Source organism: Meriones unguiculatus, chromosome 10 (assembly GCF_030254825.1).
Source record: "Meriones unguiculatus strain TT.TT164.6M chromosome 10, Bangor_MerUng_6.1, whole genome shotgun sequence".
Taxonomy (NCBI): domain Eukaryota; kingdom Metazoa; phylum Chordata; class Mammalia; order Rodentia; family Muridae; genus Meriones; species Meriones unguiculatus.
Window position 1 is genome coordinate 64,910,149 of NC_083358.1, and position 21,966 is coordinate 64,932,114.

At 37.8% G+C, this 21,966-nt stretch overlaps 1 protein-coding gene across 4 annotated transcripts in view; it reads right to left on the reverse strand.

The window, feature by feature from the left end:
• Nucleotides 1-21,966, reverse strand: part of Unc5c (unc-5 netrin receptor C) — a 355,465-nt gene that overhangs the window by 317,107 nt on the left and 16,392 nt on the right. The window lies entirely within an intron of this gene.

The following is a 21,966-nucleotide window of genomic DNA, read 5'->3' on the forward strand; positions in this document are numbered from 1 at the left end:
CTTATTTTCTTAAAAAGGAAAATTAAAACTTAAATTTTAAAGTAACAAAGGCATTTCTCAGAGGTGTTGATCTAAGAACAGTCAATATTTTAAGGACATAACAATCTAAGATAAATTAATAAACTTCCTGTGTATAAGTTATGTGTTGTATGTTATTTATCCCTCTGAGAACAAAAGAAAATGGAAAAAAACAAAAAACAAAAAAAAAAAGCAAACCCACACTCACAACACTAGGCAGCTATTTTTCTAACAGAGGTTAGCATGGCAATAGCCACAAGTGGTTTGACAAATCTAGTCTTTGTCATTGTGTTAAATATGTAAATTACCCTGAGTGACCAAGGCTAAAAGCAAAGTGACAGTTGAGTGTGACTGCCATTAACTGTGCATCACATCCCTGCATGTAATGCAATTATATGGCAGGAAAGAACTAATGCGGGCTGCTCTGGTGGGAGAGGGGAGAAAATATTGAATTTTTCTTAATCTATTTACGTCTTGCAATAGGGGCATTAGCTAGATGGAGGTTCAGCATGCCAGGCACAGTCTTGCTCAGTGTGCTAAGTGGTGCCTCCATTCATAACGTGATAAGAAGGTAATGGTTAGGGAAACAAATACATTATAATCCCGCTGAGTCAGAGGGCAATTTTCTCTTATCAACTTCTCCTCTATCACACCAGCCAATGACATAGACAGAAATCTTTCAGACTTATGCTGCTCTGCTAAGCATCGACATTACTTCTCTCTCTTTCTCATTTTTTTTTTCACAAGTAGAAATATGTTGAAAAATCTCATGGTAAACTATGAATTTCCTCAAAGTTCAAGCTTCACATATTATCAAGACACACAAATAGAATATAGAAACATCCTTCAATGTTTTGTTTATATTTATTAATGATAAATGACAGGTAGTTGATTGATAAATAGAGATAGAAGATAGATAGATAGATAGATAGATAGATAGATAGATAGATGAACAAAATTTAAGAATGAAATAGAGCAAGGTTAGGTGCTGAGCAACATCTTCAGTGCAACTTGGTTTTTAAATACTCTGGGAGTCTGAAGATTAAAATGTTAAGTATCTTTTTCTTGGATGCAATGGATGGTTAACCATCATGACAAGCCTTTGAATGTGTATCTAACTTGTTTCGACAGTTAATTTGTTTGGTGAGTACACAGATTTTAATTTTAGAGCTGACGAACTGCTTGCCTGACAATTTGAACTTTAAAGCACATCACTTATATAATGTGAGGCTCTATAAATACATGCTCTCCTAGGCTTTGGGCACACTGTCCACTTCAGAGTCAATGTCAAACCTATTAACGTGGGCACAGACAAACTCGCTGTTTCTGAGCACAGCATTCTGATAATGCTTTCCATTAATAAAGGGAAGGGATTTCTATTTATTTATCCTTTCCGTTAATAAATCTCTCACTTCCCCAAGGTCTCTTTCCTCAGAATGGGTTTGTGCAAGGCCAAGATTCAAGAATCATCAACTGTATATAATAACCCAACACCAAATCTATAACAAAGAAGCTTGATATGTTAAAGAATGACTCAAGTATTAAATGTACATTTTCTTTAAATATTTCTATTTAGTTTGTATATCCAAATTTAGGTAAGACTAAAGGAAAGTTATGTTTCTCATTAGGTACAATCATAAAACACAACAAGACCTTTAAAAAATGTTGGCCATTAGTCATAGTGCCATACTAATTTACAAACTTTGTAGTTCTGGGACATCTCAGCAGTGGATTAGAATGTTCTACATGGGTAAGTCATATGAATCTTCTGGAAGTCAAGTATTTTACTATGTATAACCTTCTTTGGGAACATCCACAAATGACCATATATTTCAGTTACTGTTTCTGTCCTCCAAGGCAATTATTTTGATCACAATTAAATGTTCTGTGCAACTCTTCACTGTGTTTACTACAGTTTATGGCATATCAGATCCTAGATACAAAAATCAGTGCTCTGTAAGCAGCAAGTATTCAATATTTAGTAAGTGAGTAAACATTTAATAGTGGTTTATTCATTGTCATTTCTCCATTTCTATATTAAACTATGTTAAGCATATCTAATTTTTATGGAAAGATAGATTTTTATAATACATACATATTAGATTGGCTGCTTTATATATTAAGCATGGCAATACCCAATTCAGAAAGAGCATCAGGAATTCCTTCTTCTATGCCCTTCATAATATACATGTCATGACATCTGATTAAACCACAGTAATCATAGAATATGCTCTATTCACATGTCTTCAAGACATCATTACAAGAATCTCTCAGTGAGGTATAGCTATGCCCTGCCTTAAAATATTGGTGGAAATAATTCTGAGCAGCCATGGAGTCTAAATGAAATCCCAGTGCCATAATACTTAGAGCTTATTTTGGAGCCAGTCCTTTAAAACCACATATTTGTTAACAGAACATCGGGTTTTCTTCAGTAAGCCTGTTTTTTTTTTTTCTTTTAGTTGAATACAATGGATCTCTGACTGCATCTAAAATTTTCTACACAGTAAAGAAGTGACTGTTAATCATGGATAATGTAGCTGAATAGCTATAATCATGGAGTATAGCTAACATTCAAAATGCATTAGATTGATGTCTAAGGAAGAGTGCCTATCTACCTCATCTAGCCGGAGTTTTGTTAGAAAGGGTGTATCTCAAAACAAACACACACACAACAGAAAAATCATCTGTAGAAATTCTTGCTTTTAGAGATTTTTCTATTCTAGGACAGACTGGGAGCTACAGCCAAGGGGAAAGTTCGCAGAATCAATATAGATATGGATCAAGATGTCTCAGAAATATGTGTATATGTTAGCCAAATACTTCCCTAACTGATTCATAGTGTGTATGCTTACTTGCAGTGACACAATTTGTGTAAAGACATATTTTATTAACTATGATATTGAGATTTGTAAATTGTCCCTATATGCTCAAGTAAAAAGTAGTCCTTTGTACATGTGTTAGACTGGATCGCCCCTCACAAAGTACCTGATTTCTCTCAATATTATGCTACTCAGGTTTACACACATTTTCAGAGTGGAGGGTTACAGCAGGTTAGTTGTGTTCAATTACTTCTAATAAAAGCAAATTACATATAGACATGGTGTGCACATCTTTAATCTCGGCACTTGGGAGGAAGAAGCAGCTGGATCTCGACGTTCAAGGGCAGCCTAGTCTACACAGCAAGTTCCAGGGCAGCCAGGGCTACACACCCTGCTGTCTTTATCTCTGTCTCTCTCTTTCTCTCTACATACACACATACACACATACATACATACATACATTATTAAAATCAGAACTATCTTCAATTGACCTAACATGTGAATTCTCACAGAAGTGTCATAAATGTACACTCTGATTAAAGATTCTCAATGTAAAAATAAAAATATTATTGACTTTGACATGTTATTCTTTGGTTTCAATCAGCCTTGTTTTTCTGTGTTTCAGATGAAGCATACACAAGGGCATGAGCATCAGTCTAAGTGAAACAACTAAGTTGGAGGCTCAAGTTGGAGGCTAAGTTGGAGGCTGGTATGTTTGGATAGTGAAAATCAAATGCTTGTTTTCTGAGACATTTAAGCACCTTGGGAGAGCTCGTGGATGAACTCATTTGTGTATACCTAGCATGGTCAGCTGCCCCTGAAAGGTACCCATAGGAACCTTCTAAACAGAGAGAGTAATAGATCTGCAAGACCTCTCACTGCGTCAAATGCTTCACTAGCACTGTCGCAAGTCTACTGCTCTTGTCATTGGGCTCATTAGCCTGGATAATTGTCACATCAGTGTCTGCATCTGCTGCTTAACTTCTTGGAGAGCAAAGCAACAGAAGAGTACATTTCAACTACACTTTTTTAAATCTATCTATCTATCTATCTATCTATCTATCTATCTATCTATCTATCTCTATTTATCACAATTTATTTACTTTGTATCCCAGCTGTAGTACCCTCCGTCTCCTCTCAGTCCCACCTACCCCCTCCCTCTTCTCCCTGTGCCCTTTCCCTAGTTCACTGATAGGAGAGGACCTCCTCCCCTTCTACCTGACCCTAGCCAATCAAGTCTCATCAGGGCTGGCTGTATTACCTTCCTTTGTGGCCTGGCAAGGCTGCACTCCCCAGGGGGGAACTAATCAAAGAGCCAGCCACTGAGTCCATGTCAGAGACAGCCCCGCTGGCTCCTTAATACATGTCAGAGATGGCCCCTGTACCCCTACTAAGGAACCCACTTGGAAACTAAGCAGGATGTCTAGGTCCTCTCCATGCATGGACCTTGGTTGAGGTATCAGTCTCTGCAGGGCCCCCTGGCCCAGGGTTTTTGGCTCTGTTGGTCTCCTTGTGGAGTTCCTGTTCCATACAGGTTCTATCTCCCTCTTCTTCCTTAAGGTTTCTTGCACTCTGCCCAAAGTCTGGCTATGAGTCTCAGCATCTGCTTTGATACTCTGATGAGTAGAGTCTTTCAGAGGTTCCCTGTGGAAGGCTCCTTACTGTCTACTTCCCATGTCTATCCAGCTTGCCCTTCTGAGTGAGGTTTCAGCCTCTTCCGTAGGGTCCTCCTTGATGTTTATCTTCTTTAGGACTATAGATTTTAGATTCTAGTATGTTTATCATATATTATATGGCTAATATCCACCTATAAGTGAGTATACGCCAAATCTGTCTTTTTGATTCTGGGATACCTCACTCAGGATGATCTTTCGTGGTTCTTACCATTTGCCTGCAAATTTCATGATTTCCTTGTTTTTAATTACCGAGTAGTATTCTATTGTGTAAATGTACCACAATTTCTGCATCCATTATTCAGTTGACGGACACCAAGGTTGTTTCCAGATTCTGGTTATTATGAATAATGCTGCTATGAACATAGTTAAGCACATGTCCTTGTTGTATGGTTTAGCATCTTTTAGAAGAATAAGTGCGAAAGAGCTTGGACCTCTTTGGCACAGGAGACAACGTTCTGAACAGACCACCAACAGCACAGGCTTTAAGAGCAACATTCACTAAATGGGGCCTCATGAAACTGAAAAGCTTCTGTAAAGCAAAAGACACTGTCATCAGAACAAAACGACAGCCTACAGACTGAGAAAAGATCTTCACCAACTCTACATCTGACAGAGGGCTAATATCCAGAATATATAAAGAACTCAAGAAGTTAACATCAACAAATCAAGTAATCCAATTTAAAAACTGGGTACAGAGTTAAAGAGAGAATTCTCAACAGAGGAATGTCAAATGGCAGAGAAACAATTAAAGAAATGCTCAAAGTCCTTAGTCATCTGAGAAATGCAAATCAAAATGACCCTGAGATTCTACCTCACACCCACCAGAATGGCTAAGATCAAAAACTCAAGGCATGACACATGCTGGAGAGGTTGTGGAGAAAGGGGAACCCTCCTCCATTGCTGGTATGAATATAACCTTGTACAACCACTTTGGAAATCAATCTGGAGCTTTCTCAGAAAATTAGGAATAGCGCTACCTCAAGATCCAGCTATACCATTCCTGGACATATATTGGTAACACATTTTAAAATCTCTTCTTAGAGTATATTTTCTGTGCCCTGAAGGACTGATGGTGGGTGACAAACAGAGAAAACAGGACGAAGAGAAGCAAAGGCTCCATATGGAGGATTACAGGAAGCATCAAGGCATGCCACGTCCCAGAATGGTTCACGGCTCAGTCCCTCCCTGTTCTTCTTCAGGTTAGTGGAAGGATAACATCAGCAACTATTTAGTATGAAACACTCTCTCGTTGTAGAGGTTAATAACAGAAATTTATAAATTATGAACCAAGGTGCAAAGTACTAATAATCTTAACTATCCTAAAAAATGTTTAACCAGAATTCAAGTTCAAGATGCTATTATTCCATAAAGAAACTCAGAGAATGATTTCCTCCAATTCTGATATGTTTACTTCTTTGAAGCTTTCATCTTGATATTTTGTTTCCATAGACTGTTCAGGCATGCTACCTTAACGATATTTTGTTTCCTTATATCTAAATCTGAGAATGAGATGGTTTATGATTCCCAGTACCTGAAGCTAGAGTTACACTTGTATGGGTATGTAGATGAATAGATAGACAGACAGATAGATAGATAGATAGATAGATAGATAGATAGATAGATAGATAGATAGATAGATCGGACCCAGTAAGACCTGCTTGTGAGTTCACACAAGTCAAAGGAAAAGAGGTTGTTCCAGTTTTCATCATAAACACACATAATATCCAAGTTTGTACCAACACAAAAATGGCCTAAAAAATGAGTAATCAGATTAAGTGCTCTTAAAAGTATCACGATAAAAGCAACAATTCTGAGAATTAAACTAGCAAGCTAATATTATTTGCAACTCTACATTGCAAAATATTTTGCTATCATAAAAAGTTAGAGTTGGGGCACAGTATTAAAAAGGTCCACCAATAAGAAGAGACATCTGGTCATTTTGGCAAGAACCCATTTCTGTTAGGGAGTGCAAATGTGTTCTTTATGAGAATGTGCATCGATCACAAACTCTGTGTTTCAGCAGTTTCCAAACATACTGTAAATTATGTTAAGTAACTCATTGAGTCTATGATTTAGATTTTTTTTCTTCAAGCAGGAAGATAATGTTTGCTCCAAAAAGAATAAACCAGTAGACAAATCACATTTATAAACTCTGCAAGTGATGTGAGTGACTGTAAAACATCTGGGAGACGTTAGCGGCTGCATTAACTCTAATCAGGAATCACATTATGGCAGAAGGTTCTTTTTTAATTTTTTTTTTCTAATGAGGGGTAAAGCCCGAGATAGTGAATGTGTTACTCAACGCAACCCTGCAGTCCTTGTCCAAGAACTGATAAAGCACCGAAGAGCTGCGGCCCGGCCAGATCAGAACCAAAGCAAATATCCTTGTTTATATTCGGCCAGAGTGTTACTGGTGATGGTGTCTGAGAAACAAGGTCTGTTCGTTCACAGCCTGATAAATCACAGGCTGCCCCATATCCAATATTTACATTTAATAAGATCCTTCCCCTGTTTCTTCTTGCCACACTCCATTTATCCACTAACAGAGAAACCAGAATAGAGGTCACTAAAGATAAAACTTCACAGGCAATGACGAGATGGAAAGTTCGAAGCCTAGTAACGATCCTATTAAAGCCAGGCAAGCAACATTAAAAATTACTTCAAATGTACATCCTTTCAAAAGAGAACTCTATGATCTTATTTTTAAATGCACAAATGTGAGAGAAAGGCCAAAGAAAGTAGCTTTCCTTGAAAAAGACTTAGTCATCACTTTCAATATATCAGAGAAATATGTTTCAGCTATTTCATCTTTAATAACTATATTTTATTTTATGTACGTAAAGTAATCAAGTTTCACTTTTTATGAGGCGTAAGTCCAATGTATAATCAAATAAAATCTTAATAATTAATATTTGCTAAAATGATTCCTTTCTAAGAGTAATTGCTTCATCGACAAGTTTGCATGCTATGCTCTGAAGAAATAGTGAGAAGTGTACTGACTTAGGTGGCTGGCATGGTAATGGAGGATTAGAGGCACTGATTTATCATAATATTTCCCAAAGTCTCTTTTGAAATGAAAGAGAGAGGGGGAGAGAGAGAAAAAGAAAGAGAGAGAAAGAGAGAATGAGAAGGTGTGCTTGTTAGGCCTGGGTGAGGGGTGAGCAGTACTGTCTTTCAAACCAAACTTTTCAAGGCTCACCATTTGAAAAACCTCCCTTCATGAGTAAATCCACACCTGGAAGTATTGCTCTAAAAACAAGAAGGCTAAAGGAAGTTTTATGACAATTCTTGGGTGGATAAACTGCAATGGATAACTGGAAAAAAAAACTCCCAGTAATTAAAATGAAGCACTTGAGAGATAGGAATGGGTATTTGGGCGTGGGAGCAAGGCTGGAAACTCCCAGAGGAATAAAAATCCATTTGTAGAGAGAAAACAGAGCCCTGCCTTCAGGCCATGTACTACCTTCATCATTTCAGTGTGATTAAATGATCTTCTTCCTTTATAGACCATAAAATAGACTAGCTTATCTCATTATCAAACCACCATCATTACTGCTGCCCAATGTCCCAAAATATTGCTTCTCTCACTCAGAAAACTTCACCAGAAAAGAAAATGCTATCAACACACACCCACAATGCTCCCACCCACCTATGCCCTGCCAATTAAAATATTAAAACAAAATCAAAATAACTTTTCATCCTTCGAACATTGATTTGTGTACCGTGTTGACAGAATGCCTTGCACTAAAGTAAAATCAACCACTTGTCTAACTACTTTCCAGCCAATACTTTTCTATATCAATACAAAGGATGGAATTAATTGGAGAGTGTTCATTAATTCTGTTTTAATTATCTTGAGTGCATAAGGGGACAGAAAGCAGAGACTTCATGGATTTCCCATTTCTTCCCATGTCTGCCCTACTTACCTTCAAACCTAAATTGCACACTGAGCTAAAAGAATTTTTGTCTTGCATAACTGCAGATTCCTACATCTTTCATAGATACTGTTTATTAAAAAAAAAAAAAAAGGTCACAGCACACACTGACTTTATAATGAAGGAGCTCCACTCCCCGAAGAACAGTTAACCCAGACATGTCCAGTGCCTGGAACACTGGGAATTATCTAAAATCATCCTAGAAGCAATGCTGAGATTGTTACCTGCATTTACTGGAATCTGTATTTATCCTCCCAAATCTTTGAGATAAATAGTAGATTAAGGCCTCAAATGGTTAAAATGAGTTCAGAGTTCAATAAGTCTGCACTTGACAGATATTTCTCCATCATTTTTCTGAGCCACCTGGCTTCCTCATACAGAATATGAAATATAGTTATAGGAACATCTTTGCAGTGTCGTTGTTCTAAATTAGTACAATTAATTTTAAAAAGATGATATTTATTACAATATATAAATGTATGGTTAATATTCAGTATTTGAAAATTACTCATGAGTCATTGACTCACTGTATTTATTGACGTTATATTGCTGTGACTACAAAATTAAAAAATGGTTAAAAAAAGAAGTGCTCCTAGAAACTTGTATCTGAAGAAAGCTTTTATGCAAAAATCTATACATCACTTCTTTGAATAAAGGATCAAAAATGGGGCATCAAACTCACATTTATGAAGTTACCAGAAACTCTTTCCTGGGGGAAAATAATGTCTATTTTTTTAATTGTTACTCTCTGTACCTCTTACTCCTTTAGAGCCTTTTAAGAATACACCGTCACTCTACACAGGAACACTGATGAAGACAGCTATTGGTAACACATGTCCACAGACCATTTGGCTTAAATAGTAGACATTTGTTTTCATGGTTCTGAAAAGTGGGAGTGTGAGATACGGTGTGGCAGGGTTGGTTCTTGGTGCTTCCTGGGTATGTCCCATAAGGCCTGTCATTGGCACATGTACTCTATCATCTTTGCTATGTAGCCTCAGCTGCCCTAGAACTTAAGATCCTTCCCCTCCTGGCTTCCTCAATATTGAAATTGCAGGCAAGCATCACCATACCTGGCCCTTACTCTTTTTATAAACACACAAACAACTTGAGAATTTTATCCTCTGAGTCATATAATACTGACTTTCTTTCCAATGTCCTGCTTCTGCTAACCATCCCATGAAGATTCAGTACGTCAATTTATAAGTTTGGAAGGAAAGAGGCATTTAGTTCCTGTTAAACATACATAGCAAAACACTGTGAGGGAGGACCATAAATCCTCATAGCATTTTCCAAGCTACTCATTAAAATACACAGACTCTACAAATCAATCATCATATTCATACAGTTTTTATCCAATTTTACAGTTAAGGAAATACATGAGCAAGTAAAATGGTTAAAATATAAAAAGGTCATCATAATTTTTTATTTAATTTTGTCATTCAATTGGTTCCTAGCTTGGTGAATGAGAAAACTGGCAATTAAAAATTGTGTAATTTAACTTAATGAACATCAGACTGAAAGTAAGTCACAAATACACATTTCCTCCCTTTGGGGAAAAATTACCAATTTTCTTCCAGTAATTTATCTCTGGATCAAATTTATTGTTCATATTGTACAATATACAATTTTATTCTATGTGAAAAATAGCCTTTATTTGAACATCACATGTAGATACAACATTTATACTCAGATTTAATCTATTAAATTTTCTATGCAAAACATTATAAAAGAAGCTCTCAATGGGTCAAAAGTAACCAGGAGCTATAATCATTTTAATATGAAATACCAAAATATCTTTCAATAAAAATAGAGCAAGTTTGATAAAAACCTATTGGATACAAGGTAGTGGGAAGAAAGGTATATGATATTGTGTTTGACTGAAAAAGGATCATGGAGGAGATGGCCAGAGGCTCATCAAATATTTTCATTTAATCCTTATGAAGGGGATAACATGGAAACAATCGAGAGAAATATTGTGATTTGGAGAAATCATTCTGTATTTTCAATTAGTCTTTCAGGAGCTTAAAGCACTGAAAATCAACCTCCAAAAGCACAATGAGTCGTATTATCACCATTAACCTGTGTACTCAGGGCTATTTTGCAGAATTATTGAATAATTATTGAATTATTATCGCTTTTAAATGTTCTCAGTCAATGTTATATCTTTATCAGCTACTTTCAGTGAAAGAAGATATTCTGAGACATACGTCCTAATAATTGTTATGTTCCAAAGACCCCAGAGTCTTTTCTGGTTCCTGGCTTTGCAAAATCCTGGGCACTGGTGTAAAGCATGAGGTAGGAAAGACCTCTCAATTATGGGTATGCTTTGTACAACACCAATAGCGGCACTAGTATCTGTTTACCAGAAGAGCAGGGCAGAGGGTTCTAAACAGGAAATTGAGAGAGCCATGCCCACTGAGGCCGAGGAGGATCAAAGAGAGGTGCAAGCTTCAGCCTCATCTTCAGAGAGCTCACAAAGTGCCACGCAGAGTTCTTCTCACCTTCAAGACGCCTATCAGGAGAAAATGCTCATGATTTAGCAGGAGGGATCCTTCATGGAAGGGAGGGGGCGTGGCAGGCAGCATCACAGCAGCCAGGGGATGTGTGCACCAGGCCCCATCCCCTGGTAAAGGAGATCAGAACAAGGAGGAAACAGCCTCCACTGCAGAGACTCCCCCAGCCCCCATAGACGCACCTTTTGGGAACAACTGATCACCTCTGCGTATAAATCAAAGAGCAGAGGGAAAACTACAGGAAGATACCGCATTCTGCAAAAGGAATGAGGTTAAGATTCAGTACCTGTTTAGGGGTAAAGTTTATGAAAACACACACAGCTGTATTGTGGGGCAAGAGAGCTGAAATAACAAAGAAAAGCTGAAATTCAACAAGTTCTGTTACAGTGACAATGCCACTGTTGTATTTTAGATAGGGAGAATAAGACAGTATGATGCATTTACAGTTATGATTAAAATGATATAGTATAAAGATCACATATGAACGTAATCATTAGAATTATAAGTTGAAAATACATAATAAATTGAGTTGTAATAAACCTCAAAACAATCAATCATCTAAAAAGTTTTTTAAAGCCTTCACTTAATGTCTATTAAAAGTATTCTTTCTCAGAAAAAGCATGAGAAGACATGCATGTCAAAACACTAGAGGCCAACTAAATAGGCAGTTGTATTAATGTAGAGCTGTGATTTTAAGTTATAAATTACTACAGTCTCCTTGAAGTAATTGTTAGTTTATATGTTTAGCTTATTCACATAGCCAAATACCAAGTTTTGTACAACATTGCTCTTCACGTCTGGAGTATAGTAATACATTTTACTTAGTGGCGATCCAACCCAAGTCTGAAATGCTGAATTAAAATGAAGTTTGGGCAACTGTATTTATTCTGCAGGAACTTTCATTCAAGAATCAACAGCAAGGCTAAAGGATATCAAAATAAAATAAAATTAAGAGTTGTGGGATCAGAAATGATCTGTTACCTCAGCACGGAATTTGGCTGTTTCATATTCACAAAAGTTTTTGTTTTTCTTCCTTTTTAGCTCCTCTCTGGATTGGGAAGAATAACTATGGAATTATGCCTGAAACAGAAATTATGCCTTCACTGTCTTAAGGAACAGAGACCGTCATTATTGACGCCATTTGGAAGGAGGAGGCATGTATTGGAGAAGCATGGGCTGCAGCCTGGAAGGCGGCTGGCAACTAGCCCCCGGTATGCATGTTTTCTTTGGACTGCCTCACACAAGAAATTTCAAAGAAACACAGACCTGGATTTTTTTTTTTTTTTAATTAGAAACGGCTACCCTTCTGGACCTATACACCTCCAAGGCAGTCTGAGAAAGTTTTATTTTAAGCAGTATTTGTGTTTTCTGATTTGCCACAGTTCCCAGTGGTTTCCATCAGCTTACACTCAGCCCACTTACTCATGTAACTTCATTGGTCCCAGTAGGAATTGGAGCTTGTGACTCTAGATCTGGCAAGGGAGCCCAAGACTCAAAGGCATGGATTATAGACCTGGGGTAGAGGGAAGTGGAAGATGCAGTGCAGCATGCTAGAAAACAGCTGGAGCTGGGTGACAAGGGGTATGCGATGTGGTCCTGGGCGCACATTAACACCTGTGTGAACTCGGGGCTCCAAGGGGGTCTGTTTCCTCATCTAGGAAATATATGTTCTGGGTAGGTCAAGTTTCAGAGTGAAGGCAGTTCCCCATCTGGGTTTCAGTTTCTCGTGTGTTCTTAGAAAAAAAAAAATGATGCCAAATTAGTGGGTTACTGAAGCCTGGATGATTTAGAGAAAGCCTTGCCTTTGCATAGCCCTGTCAAGAAACGAAACACTGCACACAAAGCTGATGGAACACATTTGGAAGCCAAAATGCCCAAAGGAAGCTTAACATACAAAAGAGCCGCAGTTTTGAGAAGGGCCTCCCCTGTGATGCTGGCTTTACGCATTAGTTCTAACTGACAAAAGAGAACTAATTGTTTCCCCCCGCGTTTATTTTTATTCCTCTTCCCCAAATGCCTGTCTATGCTCGAGGAGCTAACACAAATTCGATCTGCTTTCAAATTCTTGAGCAATTTTTCAACTTTAGCCTGTTTTTAAAAGACTTCTTTATGGAGCTTATGATCCTGAGTATTTTTGTGTACTCACCCCATCATTGGTTACTACTCTTGTACTTTCCTTATCTGTTTAGTCAAATGTGTGTGTTTTTATTTTAGTTTCAAAGTATAAAATAATGTGAAACACATATAATTCAAATTGTGTCACTAAAAATTTCAACCAACATATATAAATTTGTATGTATGTATGTATGTATGTATTTAAATCTACATTCAGTCCTCCTATCAACTGTGAGGATACTATTTCTTAATCATAGAAATAAACTTCCCTAGATATTCATGTATTAGTCAGAGGGCAAGCACTGAAGTGAAGCACAAAGCATATTTTTTCATGTGGGAATGTGCTACAATAGACCTATATGAAGACAGAATGGTGATGGTGTTCTCAGCTGGTATCATCTCTGAGGCCACCGTAGTGTTTATGCTCCATGGTGATGCAAAAGTCACAACGAAATATTTACACACCAAGCTATAATAATAAATTCTGATATCTAAGATATTTGTTTTAAATTCTTATCCTTTGGTCTAAAAGGATCATTATTTGGCATTTGGCTCATTCTGTTAATTCATAGATGCTCCTTAAGTAGAAATTAAGGAAAGTAAGTCAGCATACAGACAACTACTGCCAAGGCCTTCTGATTTGGACTTTGCTATTGAGAACAGTTGCTACTATCCTCCAAGGGAGGAGTCATTTGGTAACAGTTAGGAGTGTGACTGTGTATGTGTGTGTGTGTGTGTGTGTGTGTGGTATGTGTGTGTATTGATTGTGGCAGCAAATGAGAATGGGAGAAAAGTGGTTAAAACACAATCCAAGTTTTTAGGCCTGTTTAACAAGTTTGGATTTCTATACTTTTCAAGAATAATCTGTAATTGAAGACAACTCTTTTCCTTCCTCCACTACACCTAGCATGAAACTCAAATCTCAGGACACACAGCTGACGGCTGCTATATACTGGCGAAAGCGAGAAGGCAGCTGTTTTAGTTGAACAATAATTCTTTTTTTTTTCTGAAAGATGGCAACTTTTCAAAGATGTGAATAAAGTGTGTTTACTCCTAAAAACACCATGAAACCAACCTAATTTCTCCCCACGCTTGAGAAGGCATTGGATGATCTCGCAGTGTCCGGTAGGGTGACATCCAACGGAAAGGAGTAAACAGCCGTTACTTTCCCCTTGATGTACAAAATGGCTCAAGACAGGCAACAAACTATGTGGTCTCCCTATGCCTCGCTCACAATAATGCATCTTGTCCTTGATGGACCTTATTGCTGACACACTGGCATGAAGTTTTGGCAATAGTTAAGAGAAATAGTTTAAGCAGATTGCCCACGTGATGTATAAATACACAAACAGGCAAATATTGGTCAGTCTCTCCCATAAAGTTCAAGTGAGTTCTCCAATGTCAAATATTTTTTCAAAGTAAGGTATTATTTAAAAAAATAGGTTAAAATAATGAACATGTAATAGCAATTGATACTAGAACAAATTGCAAGTAGTGATACTTGGCAATATCTAAGACTTTCTAGTTAGTAAATTAATGTAAAATTCAAACAATCATTTAAATAATTAATATCAAACTATATCGTTATCATTTCACAATAAGTTAAATCAAGTAAAAAAATTGAATATGGACCCAAAACAGGTTACTTGGTTACTGAAGCTGAGATAGCATCTTCATAATGTTGGTTTTGCTGTGTACTGCCTGAAATGTACTTGTGGAATGACCTAAATCTATCATTAACATTACAAGCTAACAACAGAATGATTGTTTTCACTAATTCTTTCGTGAATACAAACAATAGTTCAGTTTTAGCTCTGTTAAAACAACACTAAAAAGACAATAATATGAATGAACCTATCTTTACTACAAGCATAGTCCTCACTTTTAGTAAGAATTACTGATGACACTGATAAGTCAATCCTGGCATGTTTTTAATGAGAATGGCCCCCAAGAGTCCATATATTGAATACTTGTTTTCCAGTTGGTGGAACTGTTTGTGAAGGATTAGGGCATGTGGCTTTGAGGGAGATATTTGGCTGGGGTGAGCTCTGAAGTTTCTACCTCCACCGTTGTGTATAAAGATGTAATCTCTTAGCCTCTGCCCCAGCACCACGCTTACCTGTCTGCTGCAGTGATCCCCATCATTTGGACTCACTCTCAGAGCCGTAAGAACCAAATAAATCTTTGTTTCTGTAAGTTACCTTGGTCATGGTGTTTTCTCACAGCAGTAGAAAGGTAACCAAGGCACCTGGGGAGATGCAACATTAGTAAGGGCACTTGGTGCTCTTACAGAAACAGGGTTCAGCGGCAGTTCCCAGATAGCAGTGAATTCCGTGGGCTCCAGGACTCTATTCTCCTCTACATGGGTGACGGAATGCACATGGTGCACACATACTCATGCAGGCTAATACACGTACACACAAATAAAAATACATACAACTTTTATGGTCTTAAAATATGAGAAAATTTTACATATATGAATGTATCTTTATTTTCAAAGTTCATAAGAACAAAGGCTCCTAAACTGGTCATTTTGAAACTCATATGACAAAATTTAAACAAACTTAGTTCAAGTAGTATATATTTCAACTTTAAATATTATACATGTAATGATATGGCATATATCTAATACATATTACATCATTATAAAATTATATCACCTGTAGTTAAACATTAATGATTTTGTTAACATGTCAATGAGTTATTTTACAACCATAATAAAAGTTTTAGTATTTTAGCCTTTGATGTTATTTTTATTATTCATACTTAATACATTTCATTTGTTAAAAATAAATTAAGTAATATTTATCTATTTAATACATTTTGCTGAGACAGGGTCTCAGTATATAGCTAATGATGAGCTGGATCTACCATCCTCAGTGATTTCATTATTCCTCATCTTGTACAAGGTTGCCTGTCACTTTTAAACACAAGGATACACAATAACAAATTAATATTTCTAATCAGTGTTACCAAATAGAATCAGTAATAAAAACAACTAGAGTCATTCTCAGTATTATTGTTTTTTTCCGTCACAGAATTTGTTACCAATCATTAGGGATATCAGTACCAATATATGTCCTTGTATAGATGCATGCAACAGAAATTTAGAGTTACTTCTATAATTGCTATTTTTTATATTTTATTTTATATCTTTTATTAAAATGTTTATTTTTAAGGTTTTATTTTTTATTTTTCAAATTTTGTGTACATAGTTGTGTCTGGTTGTGTGTTCGTGTACATGAGTGCAGTGATGTGAAGGTCAGAAGATACCCCCACACAGTTGGTAGAACCAAACTCAGTACCTATGCAAGATCCCTGAATTCCTTATTTTGTAATTGATTTTAAAAATTATGCAGATTTTGCTTGAGAAAGTATGGGATAATAGTACACGTTCCTTTTGTGTGACTGGGCAGAATTCCTGGCGGAACAATTCATGACACAGAGATTATTTCAGCACAAAATTTCAGCCCAGTACAACATAGAAGGCATGGTTGTGTGGCCCAGTGGACTTGGCCAGGAGCACAAAGCTGTGCTTTTTCATGAATGAAACAAAAACAAGAGAGACAAATTAGGGATGAATCTTATCTTTTAAAACCCACCCCTTAAACTGGGTGGTGGTGGTACAGGCTTTTGATCCCAGCACCCGGGATGCAGAGTCAGGAGGATCTCTGTGAGTTCAAGGCCTGCCTGGTCTACTGAGAGAGTTCCAGTACATCCAGGCTACAGAGAGAAACTCTGTCTTAAAAACAAAACAAAACAAAACAAACAAACAGCCCCTTATAGTCTATTTCTCCCTGAGAGGCTCAGCCTCCTGAAGGTTCTACAACCTTCAATGTAGAGCCGCAAGTTGGGCACCAAGTTCTCAGCACTGAACAGTGTTGGTGGTGGTGAGGCATTCCAAATTCCAATCTCAACAGTGATTTCATTATTCCTCTAAAATACCAACTTCCAGGCTTGGAAGGCTAGAGGGATGGTCAGAGTTTAAGAGAATTTGCTCCTTTTGCAGAGGATGTGGGTTCTGTTCCCAGTAGCCATCTAAAGCAGTCCACTACCACCTGTAACTACAGTGCCCCGTAGTCCAGTGCCCTCTCCTGGCCTCCTTGTGTATCTGCACTCACAGTAGAAATACAGATGAGTAAAATAAAAACAAGTTTTATTATGTTTATTTTTAATTCGACCAATTGAGACAATTGTAACATGAAGCTACCTCATGTGAGGCTGACAATGTCCCCCAGACTCACTTTACACACTTCACTCACATTTTCCTACATTCTTGTTTTTCACACCCACTTTTCTAAATCTAGAAAATACCAGAGCCTTGGAATCTTTCACTGGCATCCTAGCCACTGTTTACTCTAGCAATCCTAGCAGAGGACAGCTAAAAGATGCTCGCTCGGCCAAGGAAGGGCTACCACGAAGACATCACCGCCAACAATAAAAATACTGCAGGTCACTCTAAAACTGATCATCTCTTAGCCATCTGTCTACATTTAAAAACTTATTTTGTAAAATATTGGACACCAATAATCTTATGTTTTGAATTCAAAATAAAGTTTCAGGTTTGATCATATAAATCCCTCTTGTCCTTTTAATTTAGCGATCCATGAAGAAATACAGAAATTTGCACAACTGTCTTCAAAGTAGTTCTGTTTAACTCATCAGTTTTCCCACCCATGGAGTTTCATACCCTAGCCCCCCCGCCCATGTAACCTTTAAAGGGATGGAGAAATAACTGCCTCATCATCCTGTCCAGGATTTACATCATTTCATAAACATTTGAGTACCAAAGGGACCATCACTCTAAATCCAAACACGTAATTAAAAAAAAAAAAGTAAAACTGTATTTAAAAGGAGACAAACAACCTGAACTACTCGACAAACTCAAACCCTGTTGCTGAGGATGTGGTCACGTCTGGGCTACGTGGCTTAGCTATAGAGTATGTAATAAAACAGCTAAATTTGGATTGGAGGCTCATTTTGCACTCCAAAATGGAATGCAGCACCCGGGAGAATAAGGCAGAAAGAGGCTCTGGAAATCAGAGAGTGCATCTCTGTAATCCTTCAGTGTTGATAATGAAGCATTAAAAAGAGAAGCCTGGGCCAGGGTGCTCTCAAAACTGGAAGGGGAAGAAAATGAAATGACATAGACACAGGTCACAGCGATGGGCAGCTCCACCAGGACCTCTCCTTCCTCAGTCAGAGTGGTGCTGCTGTCAGCTTTCCCTCAGCAGGAAGCTCCAGCACTCTGATCTCTGCTGCTCAACTACTTTTTATTACTGCCATCTCAACCTATCGTTTCACAACTTAACAGACCTTTCTGGAATTTTTAATCTCCCTAACAAGATTTGAAGTTTCTTAAAGGCAAGGAGTGCATGTTGAGTGAAAATAGCCCGGTTGGTAAAGTCCTTGCCTGGGGGAGTATGAGGACCTGACTTCATCCCCAGGAGCTACGTAATAAAAGCAGGTGTGCTTGTCACACTGTCTTGCTCTAGGCAGCAGCCGGCTGGATCCCTAGGATTCAGTAGCGGGCCAGCTTAACTCCCACAATATTGACAAAACTATGTCTCAAAATAAAGCATGGTAGATAGCTTCACAGGAAATGCTCCTGGGTTTTTCCTCTAATCTCCACATGCATGAGCACACATGTACACATAGTGCCACATATGAACATGCACAACACACACACATACATTCTCTTCTCATTTATCTCTATTAGACAAAAGAGTAATACTTCCTTAAGTAAATTACCTTTAGTTACATTACACTTTTTTTTTCTTTCTTCCATAAGTAAATACAAACTGAATCATCAGAGTCTGAAAGACATATAACATGTTAAAATACCTGGAGACAGCATGACCAGCAAGGCTGACACCTAGTCACGACTTAATCCTTAGAGAAGCTTGAATTTCAGCTAGCAAGTCTCCAGGCAGCTACCGAACTACACATTGGGCTCCATAATGACCACTGCTTTGAAGTCAGGCATAGTCTAACACTCAACAATCCGGAGCAAAAGTAACTCAAATAAGTGAACATACACGGATAATTTACACATCACAAAATCATTATTTCCTCTCATTTTGTATCTACCTTCTTTTAGATAATTCTTGAATCTCTTCCAAATTTGGTATTTGCTTTGAACAAAACTGAGACATCAAGCAATGAAGGTGTATATTTTTTTAGGTTGAGTTATCCTACACATGACTTTTGTCAGCTGTGAAAAGTTTATTTTAACTTAGCTACAGAGATCTTTATCCTTCACATTTTTTTAAGGGCTGGTCTGTCCTGGCAAATTTCCAGAATAAATTCTCCATCTTCCTTTTAAGTAGGACAAGATCTTGACATAAAACTACTGAGGGAGCTGGAGGTATGCCTGGCAATGTAGTGAAGGCCTGGATTCCCCAGTTGTTTTCATAGTGATAAATATAAAGTCTGCATCAGGCAGCAAGACAAATCCCCCCTAAGTATGTGCTGGGCACATGTGAGAATGGAGTTAAACAGACTCATTGTCAGTGCGATTTTCTCCTGTTTCCCAAATTTCCCAGAGCACAAAAAGGACCAAAGCATACCCTTATTTGGAAGGGGTACAAAAGCGGGGAGAGGGAAAAGGAAGGAGAAAAGAGAGAAAAGGGGGAGTTCTCCTCTTTGCCATCTGCCCATAGCTTATTATGTCTCATCAGGATTGCCTGGATCCTCTTCCTCTGTGGCCTGGTAAGGTTGCATTGCCAGGGGCAAGTGTTCAAAGAACAGGCAACCAATTCATGACAGAGGCAGCCCCTGCTCCCCTTACTTGGGAAACCCACATGGAGACAGAGCTGCCAATTGGCCACACCTGAGCAGGGCATCTAGGTCTTCTCCATGCATAGTCCTTGGTTGGTACTTAAGTCTCAGCAGAACCCCCTGGGCTAAAATTTTTTAGCTTTGTTGGTCTCCTTGCGGAACTCCTGTCCCCTGCTTGTCCTTCTCTCTCCTTCTTCTTCGGTAAGACACCCTGCACTCTGCCCAAAGTTTGGCTGTGAGTCTCAGTGTCTGCTTTGATCCCCTATTGAATGAAGTCTTTCAGAGGACCCTCTATAGTAGACTCCCATCCTGTTTTCTCTCTTCTACCGCCTCTGGTGTCTCTCCATTCTGAATGAGATTTAAGCATCCTCCTTAGTGTTTAGCTTCTTTAGATCTGTAGATTTTAGTATGGCAATTCTATATTATATGGCTAATATCTGCTTATGAGTGAACGTGTACCATGCCTGTCTTTCTGTTTCTGTATTACCTCAACTAGGAGGATCTTTTCTATTTCCATCCATGTGCCTGTAAATTTCATGATTTCCTTGTTTTTAATAGCTGAGTAGTATTTCACTGTGTAAATGTACCACAATTTATGTGCCTATTCCTCCATTGAGGGACAACTATGTTGTTTCCAGATTCTGGGTAAGAAGGAAGAAAGGGGAGAGGATGGGTCTGGGAGGAGCTAAGGGAGGGGGCTCCAATTGAGATGTATAATGAATAAATTGTGGAAATAAATAAAAAAGAGAGAGAAAAGGGGAGTGGTGAGGGAGAGGCAAGAGGGAGGTAAAAAATATATATATATACTCCATACAAAATTTCTTTCCTCTTTATAGTGGAAAGTCATACACGACTTTAGAGAGAAAATTTTAGCTCAACAGATATCCCAACAAGATACAATCCTGCAAGCAACATAAAACAGCACTGAAGCCATTACCATAGATTCTATTTTGAAACAATGAACTATACTGCTGTAACAAAATAACCCCCCCAAGCACAATTCTTTTAAAGGAGGTCCTACCAAAGTGACATTCCTTTCTGAATGTTAATTACATGATTTGTTAATGTACATTATCCTATGACTTATTATGCATTTAAGCACCTCTAATGATGTTTCTTTGTTTTAGAAAAAGCAAAAAAAAATGTTAGCACAGTAGGGTGAAACTGAGAAAAGATTTAGGCTATACGTGGTCATGAAACCTAGAGTTGGTGTCTTTGAAGTCATGAAAATTACTCTGTAAAAGGAAACTAATTTCCACTCAATTTTTTCAGATGGCCTTTAATAACACACAGATCAAAACATTTTTAAATCACAAATAAACATTTTAAGAACCAAAAAAAAATTTGATGTTAAATCACTCCTTCTCTAAAACCAGCTGGCTATTCATCTCTGCTTTAAACATCTTCTCTTCAGAACATTTAGGTGTATCGGGGAAGAGGTTAACTTCCATTAAAGAGTTTATTACATTTTTTTTTTTGTCTACACAGAAGTACCCATTTAATACTGCTCTCAAGCCTTTTTTTTTTTTTTTTTTTTTACTTCAAATGTCTTTGAGCCTAAATTGTAAATTGTCTTTGCTGAAGTAGCGTTTGCCTGTTTGACCATCTCTGTGGCATTCCATTATGGGCACCTGCTGTTGGTAATTACAGGTCTGTCTCCCTACCATTTCCCTTGCTCTATGCCAAGGCAAGCTTCAGACTGCCTGATTACAAACAACACCAGTTAAAAATCCCTAAGTAGATCTCCATGGTAATTATCCAGGGCAAGTTAGGGCTGTGTTTAAGGAGCTACTCCTTGTTAGAATTTTCTCTTTGCTAGAATTGTAGCATAATCCAGAATCTGTAAGAACTTTTGATTTAATAATGATTTGTTGGATTATACCATTCTGTAGTCTAAAAAAATCAAAATATCCGCTTAAAAATAATAGGCTGTGATCACACTGAAATATCTGCAGACAGTAGAAGCTCCAGGAAAATGACCACACATGATGCACAGGAATTGGCTTTCATGATTCTGGGCCAATAGCTCTTCACAGAGGAGAGCCGCCCTTCACCTAAGTTCACATACTCACATCCTGCCAGAGAGAAAAGTAAGAAATTACCTCTA